Genomic DNA, 18,571 nt, shown 5'->3' with positions numbered 1-18,571 from the left:
AGGAGCCAGAACAAACTGAGTTGAAGTCACCCCCCACAATCAATAAACCAGCAGGCAAAGTTAAAATGGCGCCACCAAGGTCTTGAAAATTACTAGATTGTAGGCCTGGGGGAACGTAAACCGAAAGCAACGTCAGGGCACGCCCTTCCCATCTCCCCGCCACTGCGGCGTACCGCCCCCTCTCATCAATCAGAGTGATATCTATCTCAAGTGGAAGGGACGTGCGTACAAGGACACCCGCCCCCCGAGATCCGGAAGAGAACCCTGAATGGGCCACCATTTTGTATCCCTTACGATTGAGTGCTTTGCACGTGTTCCCAACCAAGTGCGTCTCCTGCAGAAGGACAACATCAGGCATGTGGCGTTTAAGCAGTTGAATCACAACCCCTCTCTTGATACGGTCACCCAGCCCATTAACATTCCAACTGAGTACTCGCAACTTCCTACCCCCCATCATCATGCCACCCGCCCCATCCAACCCCAACAATCCTCAACAGCAAGTGAAACTGAATATTGTATACGACCCATTGCCTAAGGAAGAAGAGAAAGAAAGAACAAACAAACGAACAAACTTGCCCAACTCCACCCCCCACCCTGCACCCCTGCAGCAGACTAAAAAGCCCCCCCAACCAGCAGTGTGCCTGTCGCCCATAAACTAGTCTACGAGAAGTCCCCAGAGGAGTAAGGAATCTCCACGAACACCTCCCGCCACCCTCCATGTAAACGACAGGAGAATTGGCAAAGTCAACGCAACATCAGTGTCAACAGTCACATACAGCCGGGCCACCAACCGCCAAAATCTATGAAGTAGGGCCAAGTCCTACTGATCGGAACCACCAGTCGCGCCTCCATCGTTTTCACCGTGGCCATCTCGGCGTTGTGGCAGAGTGTCCAACCAGTCGCTCAAATTTTCGGGAACATCAAAAAACAGAGCATGACCATCATGTTCAATCCGGAGCTTGGCAGGGAACAACATCGAATACTTAAAGCCCATGTCCCTCAGGCGCCGTTTCACTCCCGCATAGCTCTGGCGCTGCCTCTGTACAGTCCTGGTGAAGTCCGGATAAAAGTGTACTTCAGAATTCTGGAACTTAAGCGGTCCATGCCTCCTGGATGCCTGTAGGATCGCATCCCGGTCCGGAAAGTTGAGGAGCCTTGCAATGATGGGTCGAGGCGCCACGCCCGACTTCGGCGGGCCGCCCGGAACCCGGTGGGCACGCTCCACTGAAAAGAAATTACTCAGGCCAGAAGGCGCCAGATGTGTCTGCACCAGTTCCTCCACAAAAAGGTCCACTGCTGCTTCCTCCGAGCCTTCCGGAACACCAATGATACGGACATTCTGCCTCCTGGCACGTCCCTCAAAATCCTCCAGCCTCCTGGAGAAGTGATCGGTGGTCAATCGCAAATTCCGGACCTCAGTCTGTAGGTCCGAGACATCGTTGGTTAGGCTAGAGGTCTTGATATCAAGCAACTTCACACGGTCGTTTGTCTTACCCAGGTCGGCCCTGATAAGAGTGAGATCCACTGCCAAAGTGTCCACCTTGTGGGTCAAGACCTCATGCTGCTTTTGCATTTCGGACCGAATGCCCGCGATGGCCCCCATAACGTCGCCAAGGGTAGGCTCGGACCCACCGAGCGAGCCCGCCTGAGGAAGGTCTCTAGTGGGGGCCACCACGTTGGGTGGCGTCCGTGGCTGGACATAACGCTCAATCCTATTCTGTTGTGTCTGGGTCTTGCCGGGGACGCCTTTGTTCGTCGTCTTGTCGGGGTCTCCTCTGCCCGCCATGACAGATCTGATGAGAACAAAGGGCCACACCGCCCAAGCTAGAGCCAAGTGTACCGAACCGGGGACAAAGTTGATATTCAGGCCAGGCCGATGATAAATGGCGCCTCGTGCACAAGCACTCCGCCAGATGGGACCTCGAGCAGCCACTTCACATTCCAGTCGTGCGGAGTGACGGAGGTCCAGGAGACAATGGCGCGTCCCTGGCACGAACTTCCACTCGACGTATCTCAGCGTAGGAACCACCGATTTAGAGGCGGAAAGTGGCTCCCGCGTTAGTGACCATTCACGAAATAGTATCCACCGACGTGGATCAGGATTTCGAACAGGATATTTGCGGAGGATCGGAGGGTCCGCAGAGCTCCGAGCTTACGCGGCCATCTTGGTTGCCCGCGAAGCTCCTCCCCCCCATGGAATTTTTAAATGAAGTCCTGTCTTCATCCTCCTCAGCGTCTTGATCACTGCACAGCAGCCAGAGAAATGCAGGAAGTACATTTATGCTGGCTGGTGAAGCTGCCTTCACCCTCCGTCTTATTCTATGTCAACCCTTAGGTATCCAAATGGATCCCTCTTTGCTTTTGTAATTACCACTGTGAGCCAAGCTTGACAATGAATATTACAAGACATTCACTCCAACATTTGCAGAATCCCCTTTTCAATGTTTGCATTATTCATCCATATATATTTTAAATTGCTATGATCTTGGGGCTACTGCTTCCTTTGAGTGCAGGCTAAAGCTCTTGCTATTTATGTGTATATGCTACGAGCAATTACTTCACGTTTCCTTCCTCTAAGCTGATCAGCTGACCTTGCTAGAGAGGTGGTCTAGCAATAACCTAAAAGTGGACAGACTGTCTCCCTGATCTTAGTGGTCATCAAATGTATCTAATATACCACAATCTCACAGGCAGATTATACTGTTTCTCTCTACAGTTTTGTATCCGTGAATTGCAAGCTATCTGAAAAAGCATCTTCTATATTCCTGTAACACCCATGAAACACTGATCTTTTCTTAAAGCTTCTGATTTTGGCCTCTCCTTCTTTTCTTTCGAATGGCGCTCTCCTTGCCTTTCATGTTCTGCATGCCTTCCCTCTGAACTCTTAGTTAGATATGTTAGATGGGGACATTTTCTTTCAAGAGATTTGGGTTTTGCTCAAAAGATACACCTTGAATCACCTTGTGCGCTGCTTAGGACGACCGAGTGGCTGAAGCCTCGGATGCTGGTTGCTTGCCTTAAAAAACATAAAGGCTCACAAAATCCCTTTTTGAGAAAGACTTTAGGCATGTAAACCCATACATAAATTCCCCTATTGCATGACGACACTTGACCGGGAGCAGTGAGTCCCTACCAGTCTTTAGTGCTCCTTGACAGACCCCTCTCTCTTAGTAGGTGAGGTTACAAAAGTTCTGAAGGAAACAAGAAAGCATTTATGATGAAGAACGACAGACAAGGATCTTCATTTTGAGATTTAGAAAGTATAGCAAAACTCAGTAGTGTTCTAGTCAATGTCTAGCATATATTTGCCTTCAGAGAGTGGGGAAGGGTTTCCTCCTAATATAGAGAAGTTGTAACATTTCATAGGGCTTTAGACAAAAGCTTCATGCATTTACTACATTAGTATACTGTTCACACACACAACCAATAGAAATAAAGCAAAGAGCAACAATTGGGAATGAAATACATTGGAGTATTTTCTCACTGTTCTAGTTCATGGAGTACTAGTGTTCACAGCATCTGCTCTCAGTACATGAAATGTTACATCAGACGTTATTGAGGCTGGAGTAGTTGCTAGGTCATTGAGAAAGTACACTCTGGTTAGATAGTCAAAGGAAATAATTTCTCAGCTTGTGAAAACCTTACGAGTCTTTATTATCACAGATTTAAACAGCAGCTAGAATCACTTGTTCAGTTCAGTTCAATAACTTTATTCGGTTATAACTCATAGATAACCATACAAGTACAATAAAATCACATCCAGTTAAAAAGGGAAATATAAAATTAATCATTTTCAATACAATACAATAGGCTCATTACAATTTCATACAAGTATTCATTTCCGTGATATAAAAACATTTTTAAAAAAAGCAGAGACAGATGCTACAGTAAAGATGGTATCTAACTTCTGAATATCTAAAAAGGTAGCTCGACACTGTCTAAAATCCATATTCTTTAAAATAGGCACAATCCATCTTTTCCTAGGAATAGAGTACAATTTGCAAAAGAACAAAATGTGCATGTCAGATTGATTGGACAAATCATCACATGGGCATTTAATAAGTTGCCTTGACCAATCATTCATTGTGGGAAAACTTAGTAGCCTAAATAGGATATTAAATCTAAAACGTATTAATAAAAACCTATCAAAGTCTCTCATCTGTAATTTAATATATGGTTGGGCATCGTTCGTGGTCAATATTAACTGATGAGATATCACCGAAATTTTAGTAAATTCCATTTTTTGTTCCTGAGATCCATTAGGTAAGTCATACAGAGTTTTTCCAATACTTTCCTGGGGATCTGGTGCATCAGTGAAGGTTCTTCATAATAGTCTTGGTGACATATTTGTATAGGGAATGATTTTATATAATGTAACCATTTTATCTTGTGAGCGTTATCAAGACTTACTGCATCCCTTAAAATGAAGCGGTTAAAAGAACACTCCTCAGTGGTCCATACCCTGTGCCACAAAAGAATCGGTTGTACCTTGATGACATCTTCTAGGTATGACAATCCGAGTTCAGCATGGCAAGTATGGGTGGACACACTGTCCGGCACAGATAAAAGATATCTCAGGAAACTGTTTTCAGCCACCTGCAGCGGGTTTCACATTAGCATGTCCCCAGATGCCCGCACCATATATAGCAATTGCTACACAGGTTGCCCTGTAGATACATAACAGTTCTTTGACAGGTTTTCTCCCCATTTCCTTCTAAAAGTTATCAGGGCCATTATAGACTTGGAGAACAGCAATCTTCTTGTTTTTACTGCAGTATTCCAAAGACCAGATTGATCCAACAGAATGCCCAAAAAAGGAAAAGTTTGAATAAAATCCAAAGGTTTAGAATCAATGAACATTGTTTTCTTTATTTTATCTGCCCCTGAACCGCAGTTCATCCAGATAGTTTTAGTACAATTGATTTTAAATCCAATTTGGTCATAAAATTTGTAAATGACGTTACCATTTTTTGCATGGCCTGCGGAGTCCTAGCCATCAATACCGCATCATCTGCATGTAATAATGCGGGTATTGAACGATTTGATGCCAATGGCATATGCCGACATTCCTGCAGTAACGCGCTTGTTAAACTGCAGCATCAAAGCAAAATGAACGATAAGGCCTAAATTGGCCTATCATTAGCTAAAAGCCTACATGCTTACATTCTATGCATTTCAGGTTAATGGACATGTTCCCACAAGCTCATCACCTATATATTTCCACACCAACAGTGTCACTGGAGTCTTTTATGAGTTCAGGTGTTCAAAGCTGGACTCATGTAGGAGTCTATTAACCCACTACATTTTGGTATACTTTTAATAGTACTACAGTACGGCTAATGGCGAACTTCAACATTTTATTCACATGCCTACATGCAGAGGTCTACCCCTCAGACTTGAAGTAAGTCCAGCTCCACCTATGGCCACTTACAGATGCTGCAACTTCCTTCAATAGAAAATAATAAAGATTGGGATTTATAATAAAACTCCATAGGAACAAATGTTAAAATTAATTACTTTTTAAACTGTTTTAAAATGTAATTGTATTTCATGTTTATAAAATTCTACAAACAAAATTATTAATGTATTTCATAATATTTAATTAACCATTTTTAAATGTAAAAAGTATGTAACATTAGTTTTTATTAAACAAATTTTAATTACAGTTGATTCCATACAACATTTTAAATAATTTCAAATGCATAATATAAAATAATGTGTTTACTTCCGGTCAGAACAATAATCTTCTTTTAAATTTAATATATTCAATTTAACTACAATCATAATTTCAAAATAAATTAATAATGCAGTATTTTTTATATATTTTTCTGCATTTGACGTGAATATATAAAGTTAAATCACATCAATATTTAACATACATGTTTAAAATAATTTTGATAACACTTTAATAAACGTCTAAACTCTTCCCAATACCTCACCATAAATCGTTACCCTGGTTGCGGAGATCTCTGTCTACCTGTGAAAAGTTACAAGTACTTACTTTGCACTTAAAAATTTGGTTCCACTCCCTGAATTCAGAGGGTGGTGGGGGGAATCTAAGTCCATATTTTTGAGCAACTTTACATTCCATAGTGTCTACTCTACATGGCGACTAGCCAAGAGTAGTAAAATTACTCAAAACTGTAAGACTAAATTTACACATTTAGATTCACTTTGTGAATATACCCCTTAGTTTTATTTTGTTCACTAAAGAGATGAAGGTCACAGACCTCATGATCAGGGGTTTCTGGTTCACTGGAGTCTTTGTAGCGCATAATTCACGTCACTGATGTCCAATAAACAACTAAAGGGCTAACTTGTTATCCTTTCATTGGATCTAGTAATGAGCCATTACAGATTATAGAGTCTCAAAACTCAGGCTCCTACATTTGAGAATCTATACATTACGGTGGATATTTTGCATTGGTAGGGCCCCCACGCTGAGGTAATTGTCTTCATTTGTCACTAGAGCTGGACATGGCGTGTGGGCCCTATACATGATTTCTAAAGTTAATTTGTGACTATCTCCAAAAAAGTATGACATCTACACTTAGATCTTTACACCCAGGTGCAGATTTGCTACTTTGAATTCACAAATTCCTCAGAGAATCTGTAAAAACCTACACAAGGCACAGATTTCCCTGCAGATTCCTTGAGAATTTGCAAAATGTCCTTCTTGGAAATGTTTTCTCTCTGTACTGACTACTCCGTGGTGGGGAACTCTGTAAAGGAGGAATGGATTCCAGATGCAAATGCACCTTTTTTTATTTTTATTTTTCTCCTCATGTAAAAATTCCCCCTCTTAGGTAAACCCCTTCCTCTTATGGCCGGTTTACATCATGGGCAATTATTTATATGAAGTGCCATCAATTGACTAATTGTCCTCTGGAATCATTGAAGCAACTTTCCTGGTGCTGATATCATTAAAACAATAAAAACATATATAATTACAGCAATATAATAAGTACATATATTCTAAAGTTCTTTCAAGTGAAAATACCTGATAATGGACACACTGGGTGAAAATGTGTGTACTAGGTCTCAAAAATGTATATCTTTACTCCAAATTTTTAAAGCTTGACCCCAGATTAGTGCATTATTTTGTATGTATATATGCATGTGTTATTTGTGTAGTGCTAACATAGACAAAAGGTGGCTGGGGAACTCTACAAGTTCAAAGCCAGAAACACAGACATTTGATTTGAGTGGTAACTCTTTTTTGGAACATTACCACATCATGATTAGTGTTCTTTAACCCTTTGATATATGTATCGGCCCGCAGCCGACACTCGCACCCACTCCCCAGTGCATGTCAGCCATTGGCCAACACTGGGGAGGGTTATAAAAGCCTCTCTGGTGCTTTGCACCAGAGGGTTTTCTTTTTCTTTGTACAGTTCAGACTGCTCAGGAAGAGCATACTGAGCAGCCTTTTTGACTTTGTAATAATGATCTGCGTGTAACGTGCACTAATGTAATTACTTCTTATAGTGAAAGCAAAATTAGCTGATGGGCTCATTTTACTTTCACTTCGTTGGTCCTAGAGGGCATATCTAAGCCCCGTGCACTTGGGGGAGGTATTGTTGGAAAGGGGAGAGTCTACTTGGGAAATGGTTTCTGCTCCCCACCCCGTGAAAATAATTAGTGTTTATGCCTTCCTTGGGGAGAAGATTTGGTGATTACCGCCAATCTTCCCAACTGGGGAGCAGAAAGCTCACTAGTCACCAGGGTAAAAGTTAAATAACATAATCATAGGAGTGTGGGTCACCCGCCATGACCATGCCCCCACCCCAATAATTACCACCAATCTGTTCCCCCAGAAGGCCAGAAAGTCCATTAGTCACCAGGGGATAAAAAAAAGAAATAGGAGTGAGGTCTGCCCACCATGGGCCCAAAAGGGCACAGACAGTCTTTCTGATCCACCAGAGGGCTGATGGGGGTTATTAGCCCCAATCTGCCCATGAGGGCATACCGCCCACTAGACACCAGGGAAAGAAAATACATAAGGGTGGGGGCTCTCATTGACTGTGTAGCTCTCATTGATATTGGTTTGATCTGATCCTGTCATGGGCACTAGGCCTAGCCACGCAGTGGAAGAACAATGAGTGGTAGGACATTTGTGGTTTCCTCCTGATTCTAGATATTTCCACCACAAAATTTAAAGAAAATGTGTGATTTTATCTACAATTTGAGGTTTGCAGGGCATTGTGGGTAATAACATTTGTAGGATTCACACAAGGCACACCACCGTGGAATCCTGTGGGTGTCTAATTTTCATAATTTTCTGAGGATGGTAGGTTTCCTTAGGTGGCGGCCCAGTGAAGAACTTTAGGGCCTTTTGTGTTGTGTTCCCATCCATACAAGCAGAGTACCATTGTTATTGGGAGACATGTAGGAACTCTGGGTGGTATGATATGTGTGAATCCCCATAGATTCCAGAACATTCCTGCACAGAAATGTGAGTAAAATGTGTGTTTTTAGTCAATGTTTGGCTCCTGGGTAGTAAAACCTGGCGAGAGTCACCTAAGTCACTCCACCCTAGGTTCCCCTGGTTGTCTAGCTTTAAAAAATGTGCACATTCACTAGGTTTCCCTAGATGCTGGCTGAGCTAGGGTCATAAATCTGCAGCTGCCCACATTACAAAGAAAGGGTCAGTTTTGAGTGGTAAAGTGTGATGTGTCCATGATGCATTTTTGGACCTTTTCCTTTTGCAGGCAGTAGGCCTACCCACATCAGTGATGTACCATTTTTATCTGGAGACATGGGGTGTGCTGAGTGGAAGGAATATTGTGGCTCCCTGCAGATTCCAGAATTTTGCCATCAAAGAACTATGAGGAAAATGTGTTTTTTAGTTTAAGTATGCGGTTTGCAAAGGAATGTGGGTAAAACAAACCAGGTGAAAGCTACGCAAGTCACCCAACCCGGGGTTTCCCAAGGTGTCTAGTTATCAAAAATGTGAAGGTTTGCTAGGCTTCCCTAGTTGCCGGCTGCGCTAGAGCCCAAAATCCACAGCTATCCACAATACAAAGAAAGAGTCCTTTTTGAATGGAAAATTTTGATTTTTCAATGTTGTGTTTTGCAAACTTTCCTGACATGGGCACTAGGCCTTGCCACACAGGTGAAGCACAATTTCTATGCAGCGACTCAAGGGAATGCTTGATCGAAGGAAGTTTGTGGCTCCCTGCAGATTCCAGAAGTTTTAATCACAGAAATATGAGGAAAATGTATATTTTAGTCATAGTTTGAGGTTTGCAAGTGATTCTGGGTAAAAAAAAACTTGGTGAGAGCCATGTAAGTTACCTCACACTGGATTCTCTGAAGTGTCTACTTTTAAAAAATGGCAAGGTTTGCTAGGTTTCCCTAGTTGCCGACTGAGCTTGGGCCCAAAATCCACTGCTACCCACTGTGCAAAAAAAGCAACCATTTTCTGTGCAAAAGTGTGATGTGTCTGTCCATGGTGCATTTTGGGCCCTTTCGAGTTGCAGGCACCAGGCCTGTGAGGTGCCATTTTTATTGTGAGACTTAGGAGAGTGGTGAGTGGAAAGAAATTTGCAGCTCCCCGTAGAGTCCAAAACTTTCCATCAGAGAAATGTGAGAACAATTTGATTTTTAGTCATGGTTTGAGGTGTGCAAGGGATTATGGGTAAAAGAAACTTGGTGAAAGCCACGCAAGTCCCTCTACCCTAGATTTCCTCAGTTGTCAAGTTGTAAACAATGTGCAGGGGAGGGTTCGAGGTATTGCTAGGTGCTGACTGTGCTAGTGTGCAAAATTCACAGCTACAGACATTGCCGAAAAAGGGTTTTCCAAAATAGATTTTGTCATGGTTGAGCACAGGTGGTCCTATTGGTTTAGGATGTTATTTGATGCCTGGTCAACACAATGTGGGTGTGAGAGCCCTTGTATTTTTAGAACCTTCAGCAGTCTTAAATACCATAAATCATTCCAGCCTGAAAAAAACCCTAGATGAAGTGGTGCTGGCGGCTTGGCGACCAAGTCATCAAATGGATTACATCATTTCTATCTTATCATCAGCAGAGTACTGTTACCAACTTTTCATTCTACAGTAAAGCAATTCAACTGTGTTATTCCTTAAGGGGTAACTAGTGCTGCCTCCTCTGTCCTAAACCCACTGCTCTACAACATTTAAGGTACAGTTTCTGTATGTATGTGGACAGCATTCAAATATTATTTAGCCTGGCTAACTCAAGTGCAAATATGAACCTTTTCACACAATGAAAAAACTTCCACCAACTTCCTTATTTTTACAAGTTACTGGATGTCTTCTTACTTTCTGACGCTAAATCCTTCTAAAATGGAAGCATTGCTATCACCTAAATAATCTCCTTCCTGGCTTATGGCTATCTGCCCTTAATTTATGCAACCTACTCCATTCCCACTGAAGGTCAAATGTAATCAGGGCATCCATCTCAACACCTTGAAACACAAGTGAAAAAAGTGTCTTCTATGTGATTTGACCACATCAAGATCTTGAAGAAACTTTTTCCATGCCTGCACAGCTACTGCCACGTAATAAAACTAAATGTTCAATCTATGTTGGATTACACTAAATCCATTTATTTAGCTGTCCTAGTAAAATCACTATATTGACTTGAACTCTGCGAAATTATGTTGGCAGCCTCATATTTAACATTCCAAAACATGATAGGATATCACCAAATAAGAAGCCTGCACTGCCTTCCCGTTGCCTTCAAAGATCTTATGATTTTACATAAAATCTTATCTCTGATATATAATTCTAATCACAGATTCACCTTAGCAAAACCACATGGAGTGAACCACAGTATCAAAATTCCTATGCTTGTCCTGTGTTGTCATCAAAGAAAAATAAAGATTTATAGAACACAAATAATTGATTGTACCGAAATATACATTGGACATTTGATATTGTGGTGGACTCCACGTGCTTTTGTTAGATTGTCCTGACCTATTAGTTTGCCCCTTTGGAGCAGCTTGTGCTCTGTGTGTGCACGCAACAAGATATATTTGTTAAGTTTACTGAGAAAAAGCGGGAGGTGCAGTTTTGGCATTTTGGCTCGCTGCTTCATTTTGTTTTATAGTATTTATGTAGAACCTAAATAATAACAAAGTGAAAACACAACACAAAAAAATTAGTTGAAATAAACAACTTGACACCAACAAAACAACAAAATCCAATTAGTAGACCTGCAGATATGCAATCTAAACATTTTAAGGTAAGTGTAGTATACAAATAGAATTATCTTGACTATGCATTAATGTTGTGTAAATGCAAACAACTAATAATATACACTTCACCAAGTCCCCTCCATAGAGGTTGGTATCCAGCGCATTGGTATCAAAATGTGGTCATGCTCCACGTCTGAGGACATGTAAAAGGAAAACAATAAGAATATAATATAAGCATGGCGATTATATGCAGCTGTGCTCCATAACTTTCCGTGTGGTATAGAGCCAATGCATAGCCCCTGGAGCACTGTCCAGTCTTGTGCTTGATTATCCACTGGTATCCACCAGAACGGGCATTACAGAGAGTAAGGAAAATGTTCACCACCACTTTCCAATTTATCTAACCAACAAAGTTTTACTTTATTAACCAAGTAAAACCTTTCACTCCCCCAATCAGTTCTTACTAATCATGGCCTAAACTAGAGTGGCTAAACATGGGGTCAGTTCCTTTACTAAATCAGCTGTCCAATTGTGGAGCAACTTTACAGCTACCCAAACCTATTTTAATTAAATCCAGGTCATTAAAAAACTGGCTTTTTAACCAATTTGTTGGTGTATTCCAAATACATACCAATACATATATCCCAACCTGATATCTGTCCATCAGTTAAGTCCAGTTCCTATATTTGGTAGAATGTGTTATCAATTGGACAGTTTCAATTGATCATTTCTAGTAAAAGTATGTAGATTGTCTTTTAGCATAACACAAATGATTAGTTCTTTATGCAAACGAAGTAAATCTTTGGTGATGAACATGGCCATATGCAATCTGAAAAGTCATTGTGCAACAAATAGTTGGAGGGATTTTACACACAGGAGGACTTCTTTTTGAGGACTTCAAGGCTAGTGTGCAGACAGGAAAGTAACTGAGCGAAATTATTCTTTGAACTTCAGAAATAAACAAGGGATACACTAGCACCCACTTCAAATACTGCAAGGGTATTTGATCATGGTTGCAAGGTGCAAGGGAAGGAGCACCCCCCCCCCCCCCCCCTTTGGCTCACACGTTAGTCCACCACAGCGAGCACCCAGAGAAGACTTTGCAGCACTGGGCCATGGTTGAGAAGGACCATTACCCAGCCCCTCCTTTAATAACTTCTAAGGGTGAAGACCAGGTACCACTCTAACCCACCCTGCCCCTGGTGCTTCTTCCCCAGTTAGCAGAGAACTTTCTGTTTTCACTTTGCATTCATTTTCTTCTGATTTTCTTTCTAGTACACCCTATGATCTCTTTAACAGTTGAGAACGTTATGGGTCATTAAATAGGCAGTCTTGTGTTGCAATCTTGGTTCTCCAATTCTACCAAATTGTTTAATCTTGAGCAAATTATGCTCTCTCTGGTTCTTTATCTTCCTATCTGCCATTATCAAATGTAAAGATTTTATGGTTGGTGCATGTTCAATTAGAGCTCTTTCATTCTCAGTTTTTACAGTGCTACTTTTACCACCTCTAAAGGCAGCCATTTTAATAAAGTGGCCTGTGCAGGCCACCCTTAAGTACCACAGATTGTCCTTCCCAGTTACCATGTTAACTATTGCTAGCCCTTCGCACCTTTCGACAGTGGTTGTTTCTGGTGTCACTGCAAAACAACCGGATACCTGAACACCTACAAGAACGCCATGACTGAATACCACCAATGCATAAGAACCACTAAAAGAACCTTCATCCGGAACAAAATCCACACCAACGCCGGTAACGCAAAGGAACTCTTCAACGCCATCCAGCATTTCACCACAACCCCTAGAGAAGCCACAGATGTCACACCATCCCAGGACCTCTACAACCAGCTCGGCTCCTACTTCCACCTGAAGATCGAAACCCTCTACAAAAACTTCAGCGAACAGACTCCTGAAACCACCCCACCCGAGCAATGATAGTAATCCCACCATCAGCACCTGGACTACGGCCACCACTGCAGACACCACTACGACGATGAAGAACACTCTCTCAGGAGCTTCCATGGACACCTGCCCACCGCACATCTAAAACAGAGCCACCATAGCACCCAAAATATGCTGCACCATCAACGCCTCCTTCAAATATGGCATTTTCTTCCAATGACTGGAAGCAGGCAGAAGTCAAGCCCCTTCTCAAGAAACCCTCGGTGGACCAGACGGACCTGAAAAACTACCGCATTATCTCTCTCCTTCCATTTGCAGCCAAAATCACCAGGAGATTCGTCAATGCCCAGCTGACCATCTTCATCGAAGGGAACGCCATCCTCGACTCCTACCAGTCCAGATTCCTCAGCAACCACAGCACCGAGACCGCCCTCCTCGCTGCCACCGTCAACATCTGCATGCTACTTGACCAGGGCCATACCGCGGCCCTCATCCTGCGACACCATCTCCCACAGCACTCTTGCAGTCAGACTCCACGACGCTAACATACGTGGACCATGCTCGACTGGATCCGCTCCTTCCTTGCCGGCAGAAGCCAAAGGATCAGACTTCCACCTTTCCTCTCCGAACCTACAGAGAGCAACTGCGGAGTACCCCAAGGATAATCACTCTGCCCCACGCTCTTCAACATTTACATGGCCCCCCTCGCAGCCTTCGTCACACAACATGCCGATGACACCCAGCTCACCCTCTTCCTCACTAAGAACCCTGAAGACACCAGACTTAGCTTCCAGGAAGCAATGAAGGATGTCGCAGTCTGGATGAGCAGCAGCTGCCTAAAGCTCAATACTGAGAAGATAGAGGTCCTCATCCTTGGACCCGCCCCATCCGCCTCAGACAACAACACCTGGTGGCCCTCTGCCTTTGGAAACCCACCCACCCCGATGGACCACACCCAGAACCTTGGCATCATCCTAGACTTCTCCCTCACCATGGCCCACCAGAACAACGCTGTCACCTCCACGTACTTCAACTTCCTCCGCATCCTCCGTAAGACATTCAAGTGGATCCCCCGAAGCCCGAAAAATCATCACCCAAGCACTCATAACCAGCAGACTGGACGACGGCAACACCCGCTATGCCAGAATCAACAAATCCATCCTTCATAAACTCCAGACCATCCAGAACACTGTGGCCCGACTCTTCCTCGGAACTATACTACATGAGCATATGACCCAACACCTGAGAGACCTCCACTGGCTCCCCGTCGAGAAGAGAGACCTTCAAGCTAATCCCCCACACCTACAAATCCCTTCACAACATCTGACCTAAATACCTCAACGAAAGAGTATACAAAAGAAACCTCCACTCCGCCGACCTAGCCCTAGCAGGAACATCACGCATCCACAGAACCAGAGCAGGGGGAGTAGCCTTCTCCCACAACACGGCAAAAGCCTGGAAGGAGCTCCCAGTCAACATCAGACGTTCCCCTACCCTACACACCTTCAGGAAGAGCCTCATGACCTGGCTCTTTGGCTGATCCGGAGCTGCACCCCCCACTCCCAGTGCCTTGAGACCCTCATAGGTGAGTAGCATGCTTCATCAACACCTGATTGATTGATGGATGGATTGATTGACTGCTGGGAAACCCAACTGGGCTCTGCTGCTCCAGCCTTCCCAGCTGGCCCTGTTTTATTTTTCCAAATATTCATCAGCATTTTTGCCCTTACTAGTCCCTTGGTGAGCAACAAAATTGTATACCTGGTGTCCTCTAGGAACCTTACTGCAGGATGCATGGCAAATTAATAAACCAAGGGTCAATCCTGCACCCTGCAAGGCCAAAGGAGGGGAGGCCCCTTCTGCTCCTTCTGACCCTCACAGCACTGGGTCATGGTTATGAGGTCCGAGTTAGAAGGACCAGTGCCTTAGACACAATGCCATGGGCCCTGGTGGAAGCAAGACAAATGGGTCACCTCTCATACCCCAGCCACTGGCTGGACAGTAAAATAAACCTAAATTTCAGTACATTAAGCCTCCAAGTCCGCTGTGTTCTGGTGCCACTGTACCTGCTGCACTACTGAAAGCTATGACACTAAAAGAGGCCTCATGCCCTAGGCTTTGTGGTCCTGTGTTACAAGGTCCAGGAGAAGAGGCTACTTCCTATGGGCTTCACAGCATTTGACCATGGCAGCAGGTCCTAGGAGAGTATGGGCTTTTCCTTGGCCTCTCACTTCTGTATTATGCCTACATGGCCTATGGGAGAGGGGCCAGTGACACAGCAATGGTGCAGTGGGCTCTGATGTAAGCAAAGTAAATTTGCACTTTCTCCATCCACTTGCTGGACATTAAAACACAGCCATAACTTGGGTGCATTTCACTTGTTACACCACTTAGAAATTACTAATCCCATGGGCCCGCTCAGCTATGGTCCAACTCTGCAAAGTTTATGGGAGGGCATCCGGATCCTAGGGCCTTGCACGCTTAACCATGGCGGTGAGGCCCTGTGACGAGAGCGCCACTCCTTGGCCTTGCAAAGCAAGAAAATGGCTGCAAATCTGATGGAAGCAAGCAAGTAGCATAGCAGTGGTGCAATGCTCCCAGGTGTAAAGCATTCCCTCACTCCCGTTCACTGGTTACACAGGAAAATGCAGCCATAATTTGGGTGCACTTGGCTCCAAAGACTCCTGGGGGCCGATGTCACTACACCTGCGACATGACAGATGGCTGTGCTTCTGATATGGACCCATGCACATAGCCATGGTCCATTGCTGCAAGAACCAGAGGAGCCTTGGGTTAGGCCATGAGCCGGGATCTCAAATTTAGGTTATTGGTACCGCTTGAGTGTACCACTTGAGGGAATGGGTTCTGTCATGAATTTTGGTATGGATGCCTAGAAATGGAAAATATGTGACAGCAAGTCATCAATTTTTGCATTTGTCTGATATTATTGAACTAGCCACTGTTGCCCAAAAAATTGTTTTTCATATGTTTGATCAATAGCATACAAAATCATCATAATATGTGGAAATATACATCTAATTCAACCAGATTGGTTAAATTCAATATTATTTCAAAATAATTATTATTTCTTGTGATAATAAGAATATAGTCCTTAAAATGATACCAATAAAACTTCATTGTATTCCTCAAAGCTTGTTATAGATTATATGCATAATAAAATTTCAAATAATAATAGTTGTACATGTCAGTGCAATTGAGGTCATTTAGACTTTAGACAGCGGACACATGTTGGCAGTTTGCAGTTCCTAATGCAGTTGCAAGCTTGTAGATCTATCACAGCCTGAGGTGCTGGCTACCCCTCCATCCAGTCCTCTACCAGTTGCTCTAACCCCTCGTGTTTTTTCAACTTCCACCCGCTCTTAATTGAACTGGGTGTCTGTGAATTATTCCGAAGATATGTATTGCTTATAGCGGCTTGATAATTCACACGTTCCGCATGTTTCTTCAGACAGTCCTTGGAAAGGTGGAAGTTGATGACTGTCTATTTCACCCTTCTTTGCTCAGAATAGATCTTGAGGCATTTACTTGATGAAATTAAGATTTTGGTGCATACAGCAATCACAAGAATTTATCCAATTTGTCCGTTAGTTCTTCAAAGAGATCCCATTTGTCTCCGAGCTGTTTGAATGTTTTATGTGTATGTTTTTTGGCTGACAGGATTTTGAGTACCCTTACTTTTCCTTTTCCTGCAAATGTGCTTGCTTACTGTGTCACATTGGATAAACGTATTTAGACCTATCATAGCTCAACAAACATTTTTACCAAGAGTTGAAGCTACATTTCCAATGTCAAGGACTCGCATGAGTATTTTAGTACCACATTTCAGGAACAATTTAGCCATGACTCTGTCATGGAATCCCAAACACATGATAAACACATCTGTTTCATTTGCGCATATCATTACTGCTTCATAATCCTCATTAGCCGCGTGTGCGGCATACTGCAATAAACCACCATCTGCATCTTCATGAATACTGCTAAGCTTGAGAACTTCATGGCTCCCTTCAGATGTTATTTTGTAGCATTTATCTTCACAGTTCGCAAACAGTGTTTTGATTCTCACTCTGGTTTCCGCCATTTGTTAACAAGAAATGCAACAAAAGTTGTTTTATTCCTTATGTGACTTAGGAATTTCCTCCACTGTCTGACAATCTGGGAAGGTGAGAAGCTCTGTAAATGGTGCCTGAGTTTTTATCCCTCTGATTATCCTTTTAATGTTCTTAATAGACGTCTCAATGCATGTATCAACAATATTATTGACTCGTTGACTCCTCTTTCCTTCCATCAAAGCCATGGCCATGACGGACATAGCCACTCACCAAAGTTTGATTCCTCCCCTTTTATTCCCTGAACAAGAACCATACCCTCAATCAACATGGCTGAATTTCCAGGTATTTAATCAGCAGGGTAAAGTTTTTCTGCAAGTATGTTGCTTTGTTTGTCTTTCCTAACAGACCTAGCATTGCTAAAGCCCATGGTAAAGGTCCTAAGGGATGAGAGAATACAGCCACCATTTGAAGGTTCCGTTTCTGTGCTGTCAAAATGATTTGACCAAATTGGGCTTTGTCTGATGTAATGATAATTGTCCTGCCATTGCTGTCCACTGCCTTCTTCTTGGACATGTTAATGAAGGTTTTTAGTTTGTTCATTTTCTTTCGGTCATGAAAATTCTTTTTTTTAAATATTTTTATGAAAAGTTTTTGGTGTTACAGCACAACAAAGATCAAATTACAGTACATTACTTCATAGAAAGAAGAATACATAAATAGATACAAAACATGGAACCAAAGAAACACAAGTTGATGTAGGTCAGTTTTTAAGGGTCAAAACTTCAAAGAAAGTGGGAAAACTTCAACCACGTTTTTCAGATCCAAGAACAATCACCAAAGTAATGCGCAACACAGTCATGTTAGATGATGGTAGTATTCATCTTATGAGAACAATTGCTTTGGCTAGATGTCCTGGGCCTGGAAACATTTTCAAGGAAGGGGATAGTGGTGATGATTGTGACTACTGGTGGTTGTCTCCTGTTACGCCTTCAGAGTCGATTTCTCTTCAACCACCTGTTGTCCCTTCTCAGGAAAATGTTGTTTCCAATGATAGTGCTCTGGATGTTGAAGGTAATGAGGATTTGGGTATTGAACATATGTCTGATCCAGGTCCACATGAATCCTCTTTTGTGAGTACTCCTATTGATGCTAAACTAGAACATCAGATTTCCACCAAGAGTGGACGGAAAGTAATTACTCCTAAATTTTTAGAGGATTATGTTTGTAAGTAGGAATCATACTATTTCGTTCATTTTGTTTGCCATAATAATTTCTTCTTTTATTTTATTAAGAAAGGAGATGTGTGGTAACTTGGTAGTTAGGTTAGTATTAAGTGTGGAGTGTAGAGTGTAGAATGTGGATTGTATGGTTCTAAGAATGTAGCAGAAGGTTGTCCCTTAATCCTACTTGCTTTTCTTTACGAATAAAGAAGATTT

Source organism: Lissotriton vulgaris, chromosome 5 (assembly GCF_964263255.1).
Source record: "Lissotriton vulgaris chromosome 5, aLisVul1.2, whole genome shotgun sequence".
NCBI lineage: Eukaryota > Metazoa > Chordata > Amphibia > Caudata > Salamandridae > Lissotriton > Lissotriton vulgaris.
The sequence above is the reverse complement of the archived record's forward strand: the minus strand, read 5'-3'. Positions refer to the sequence as shown.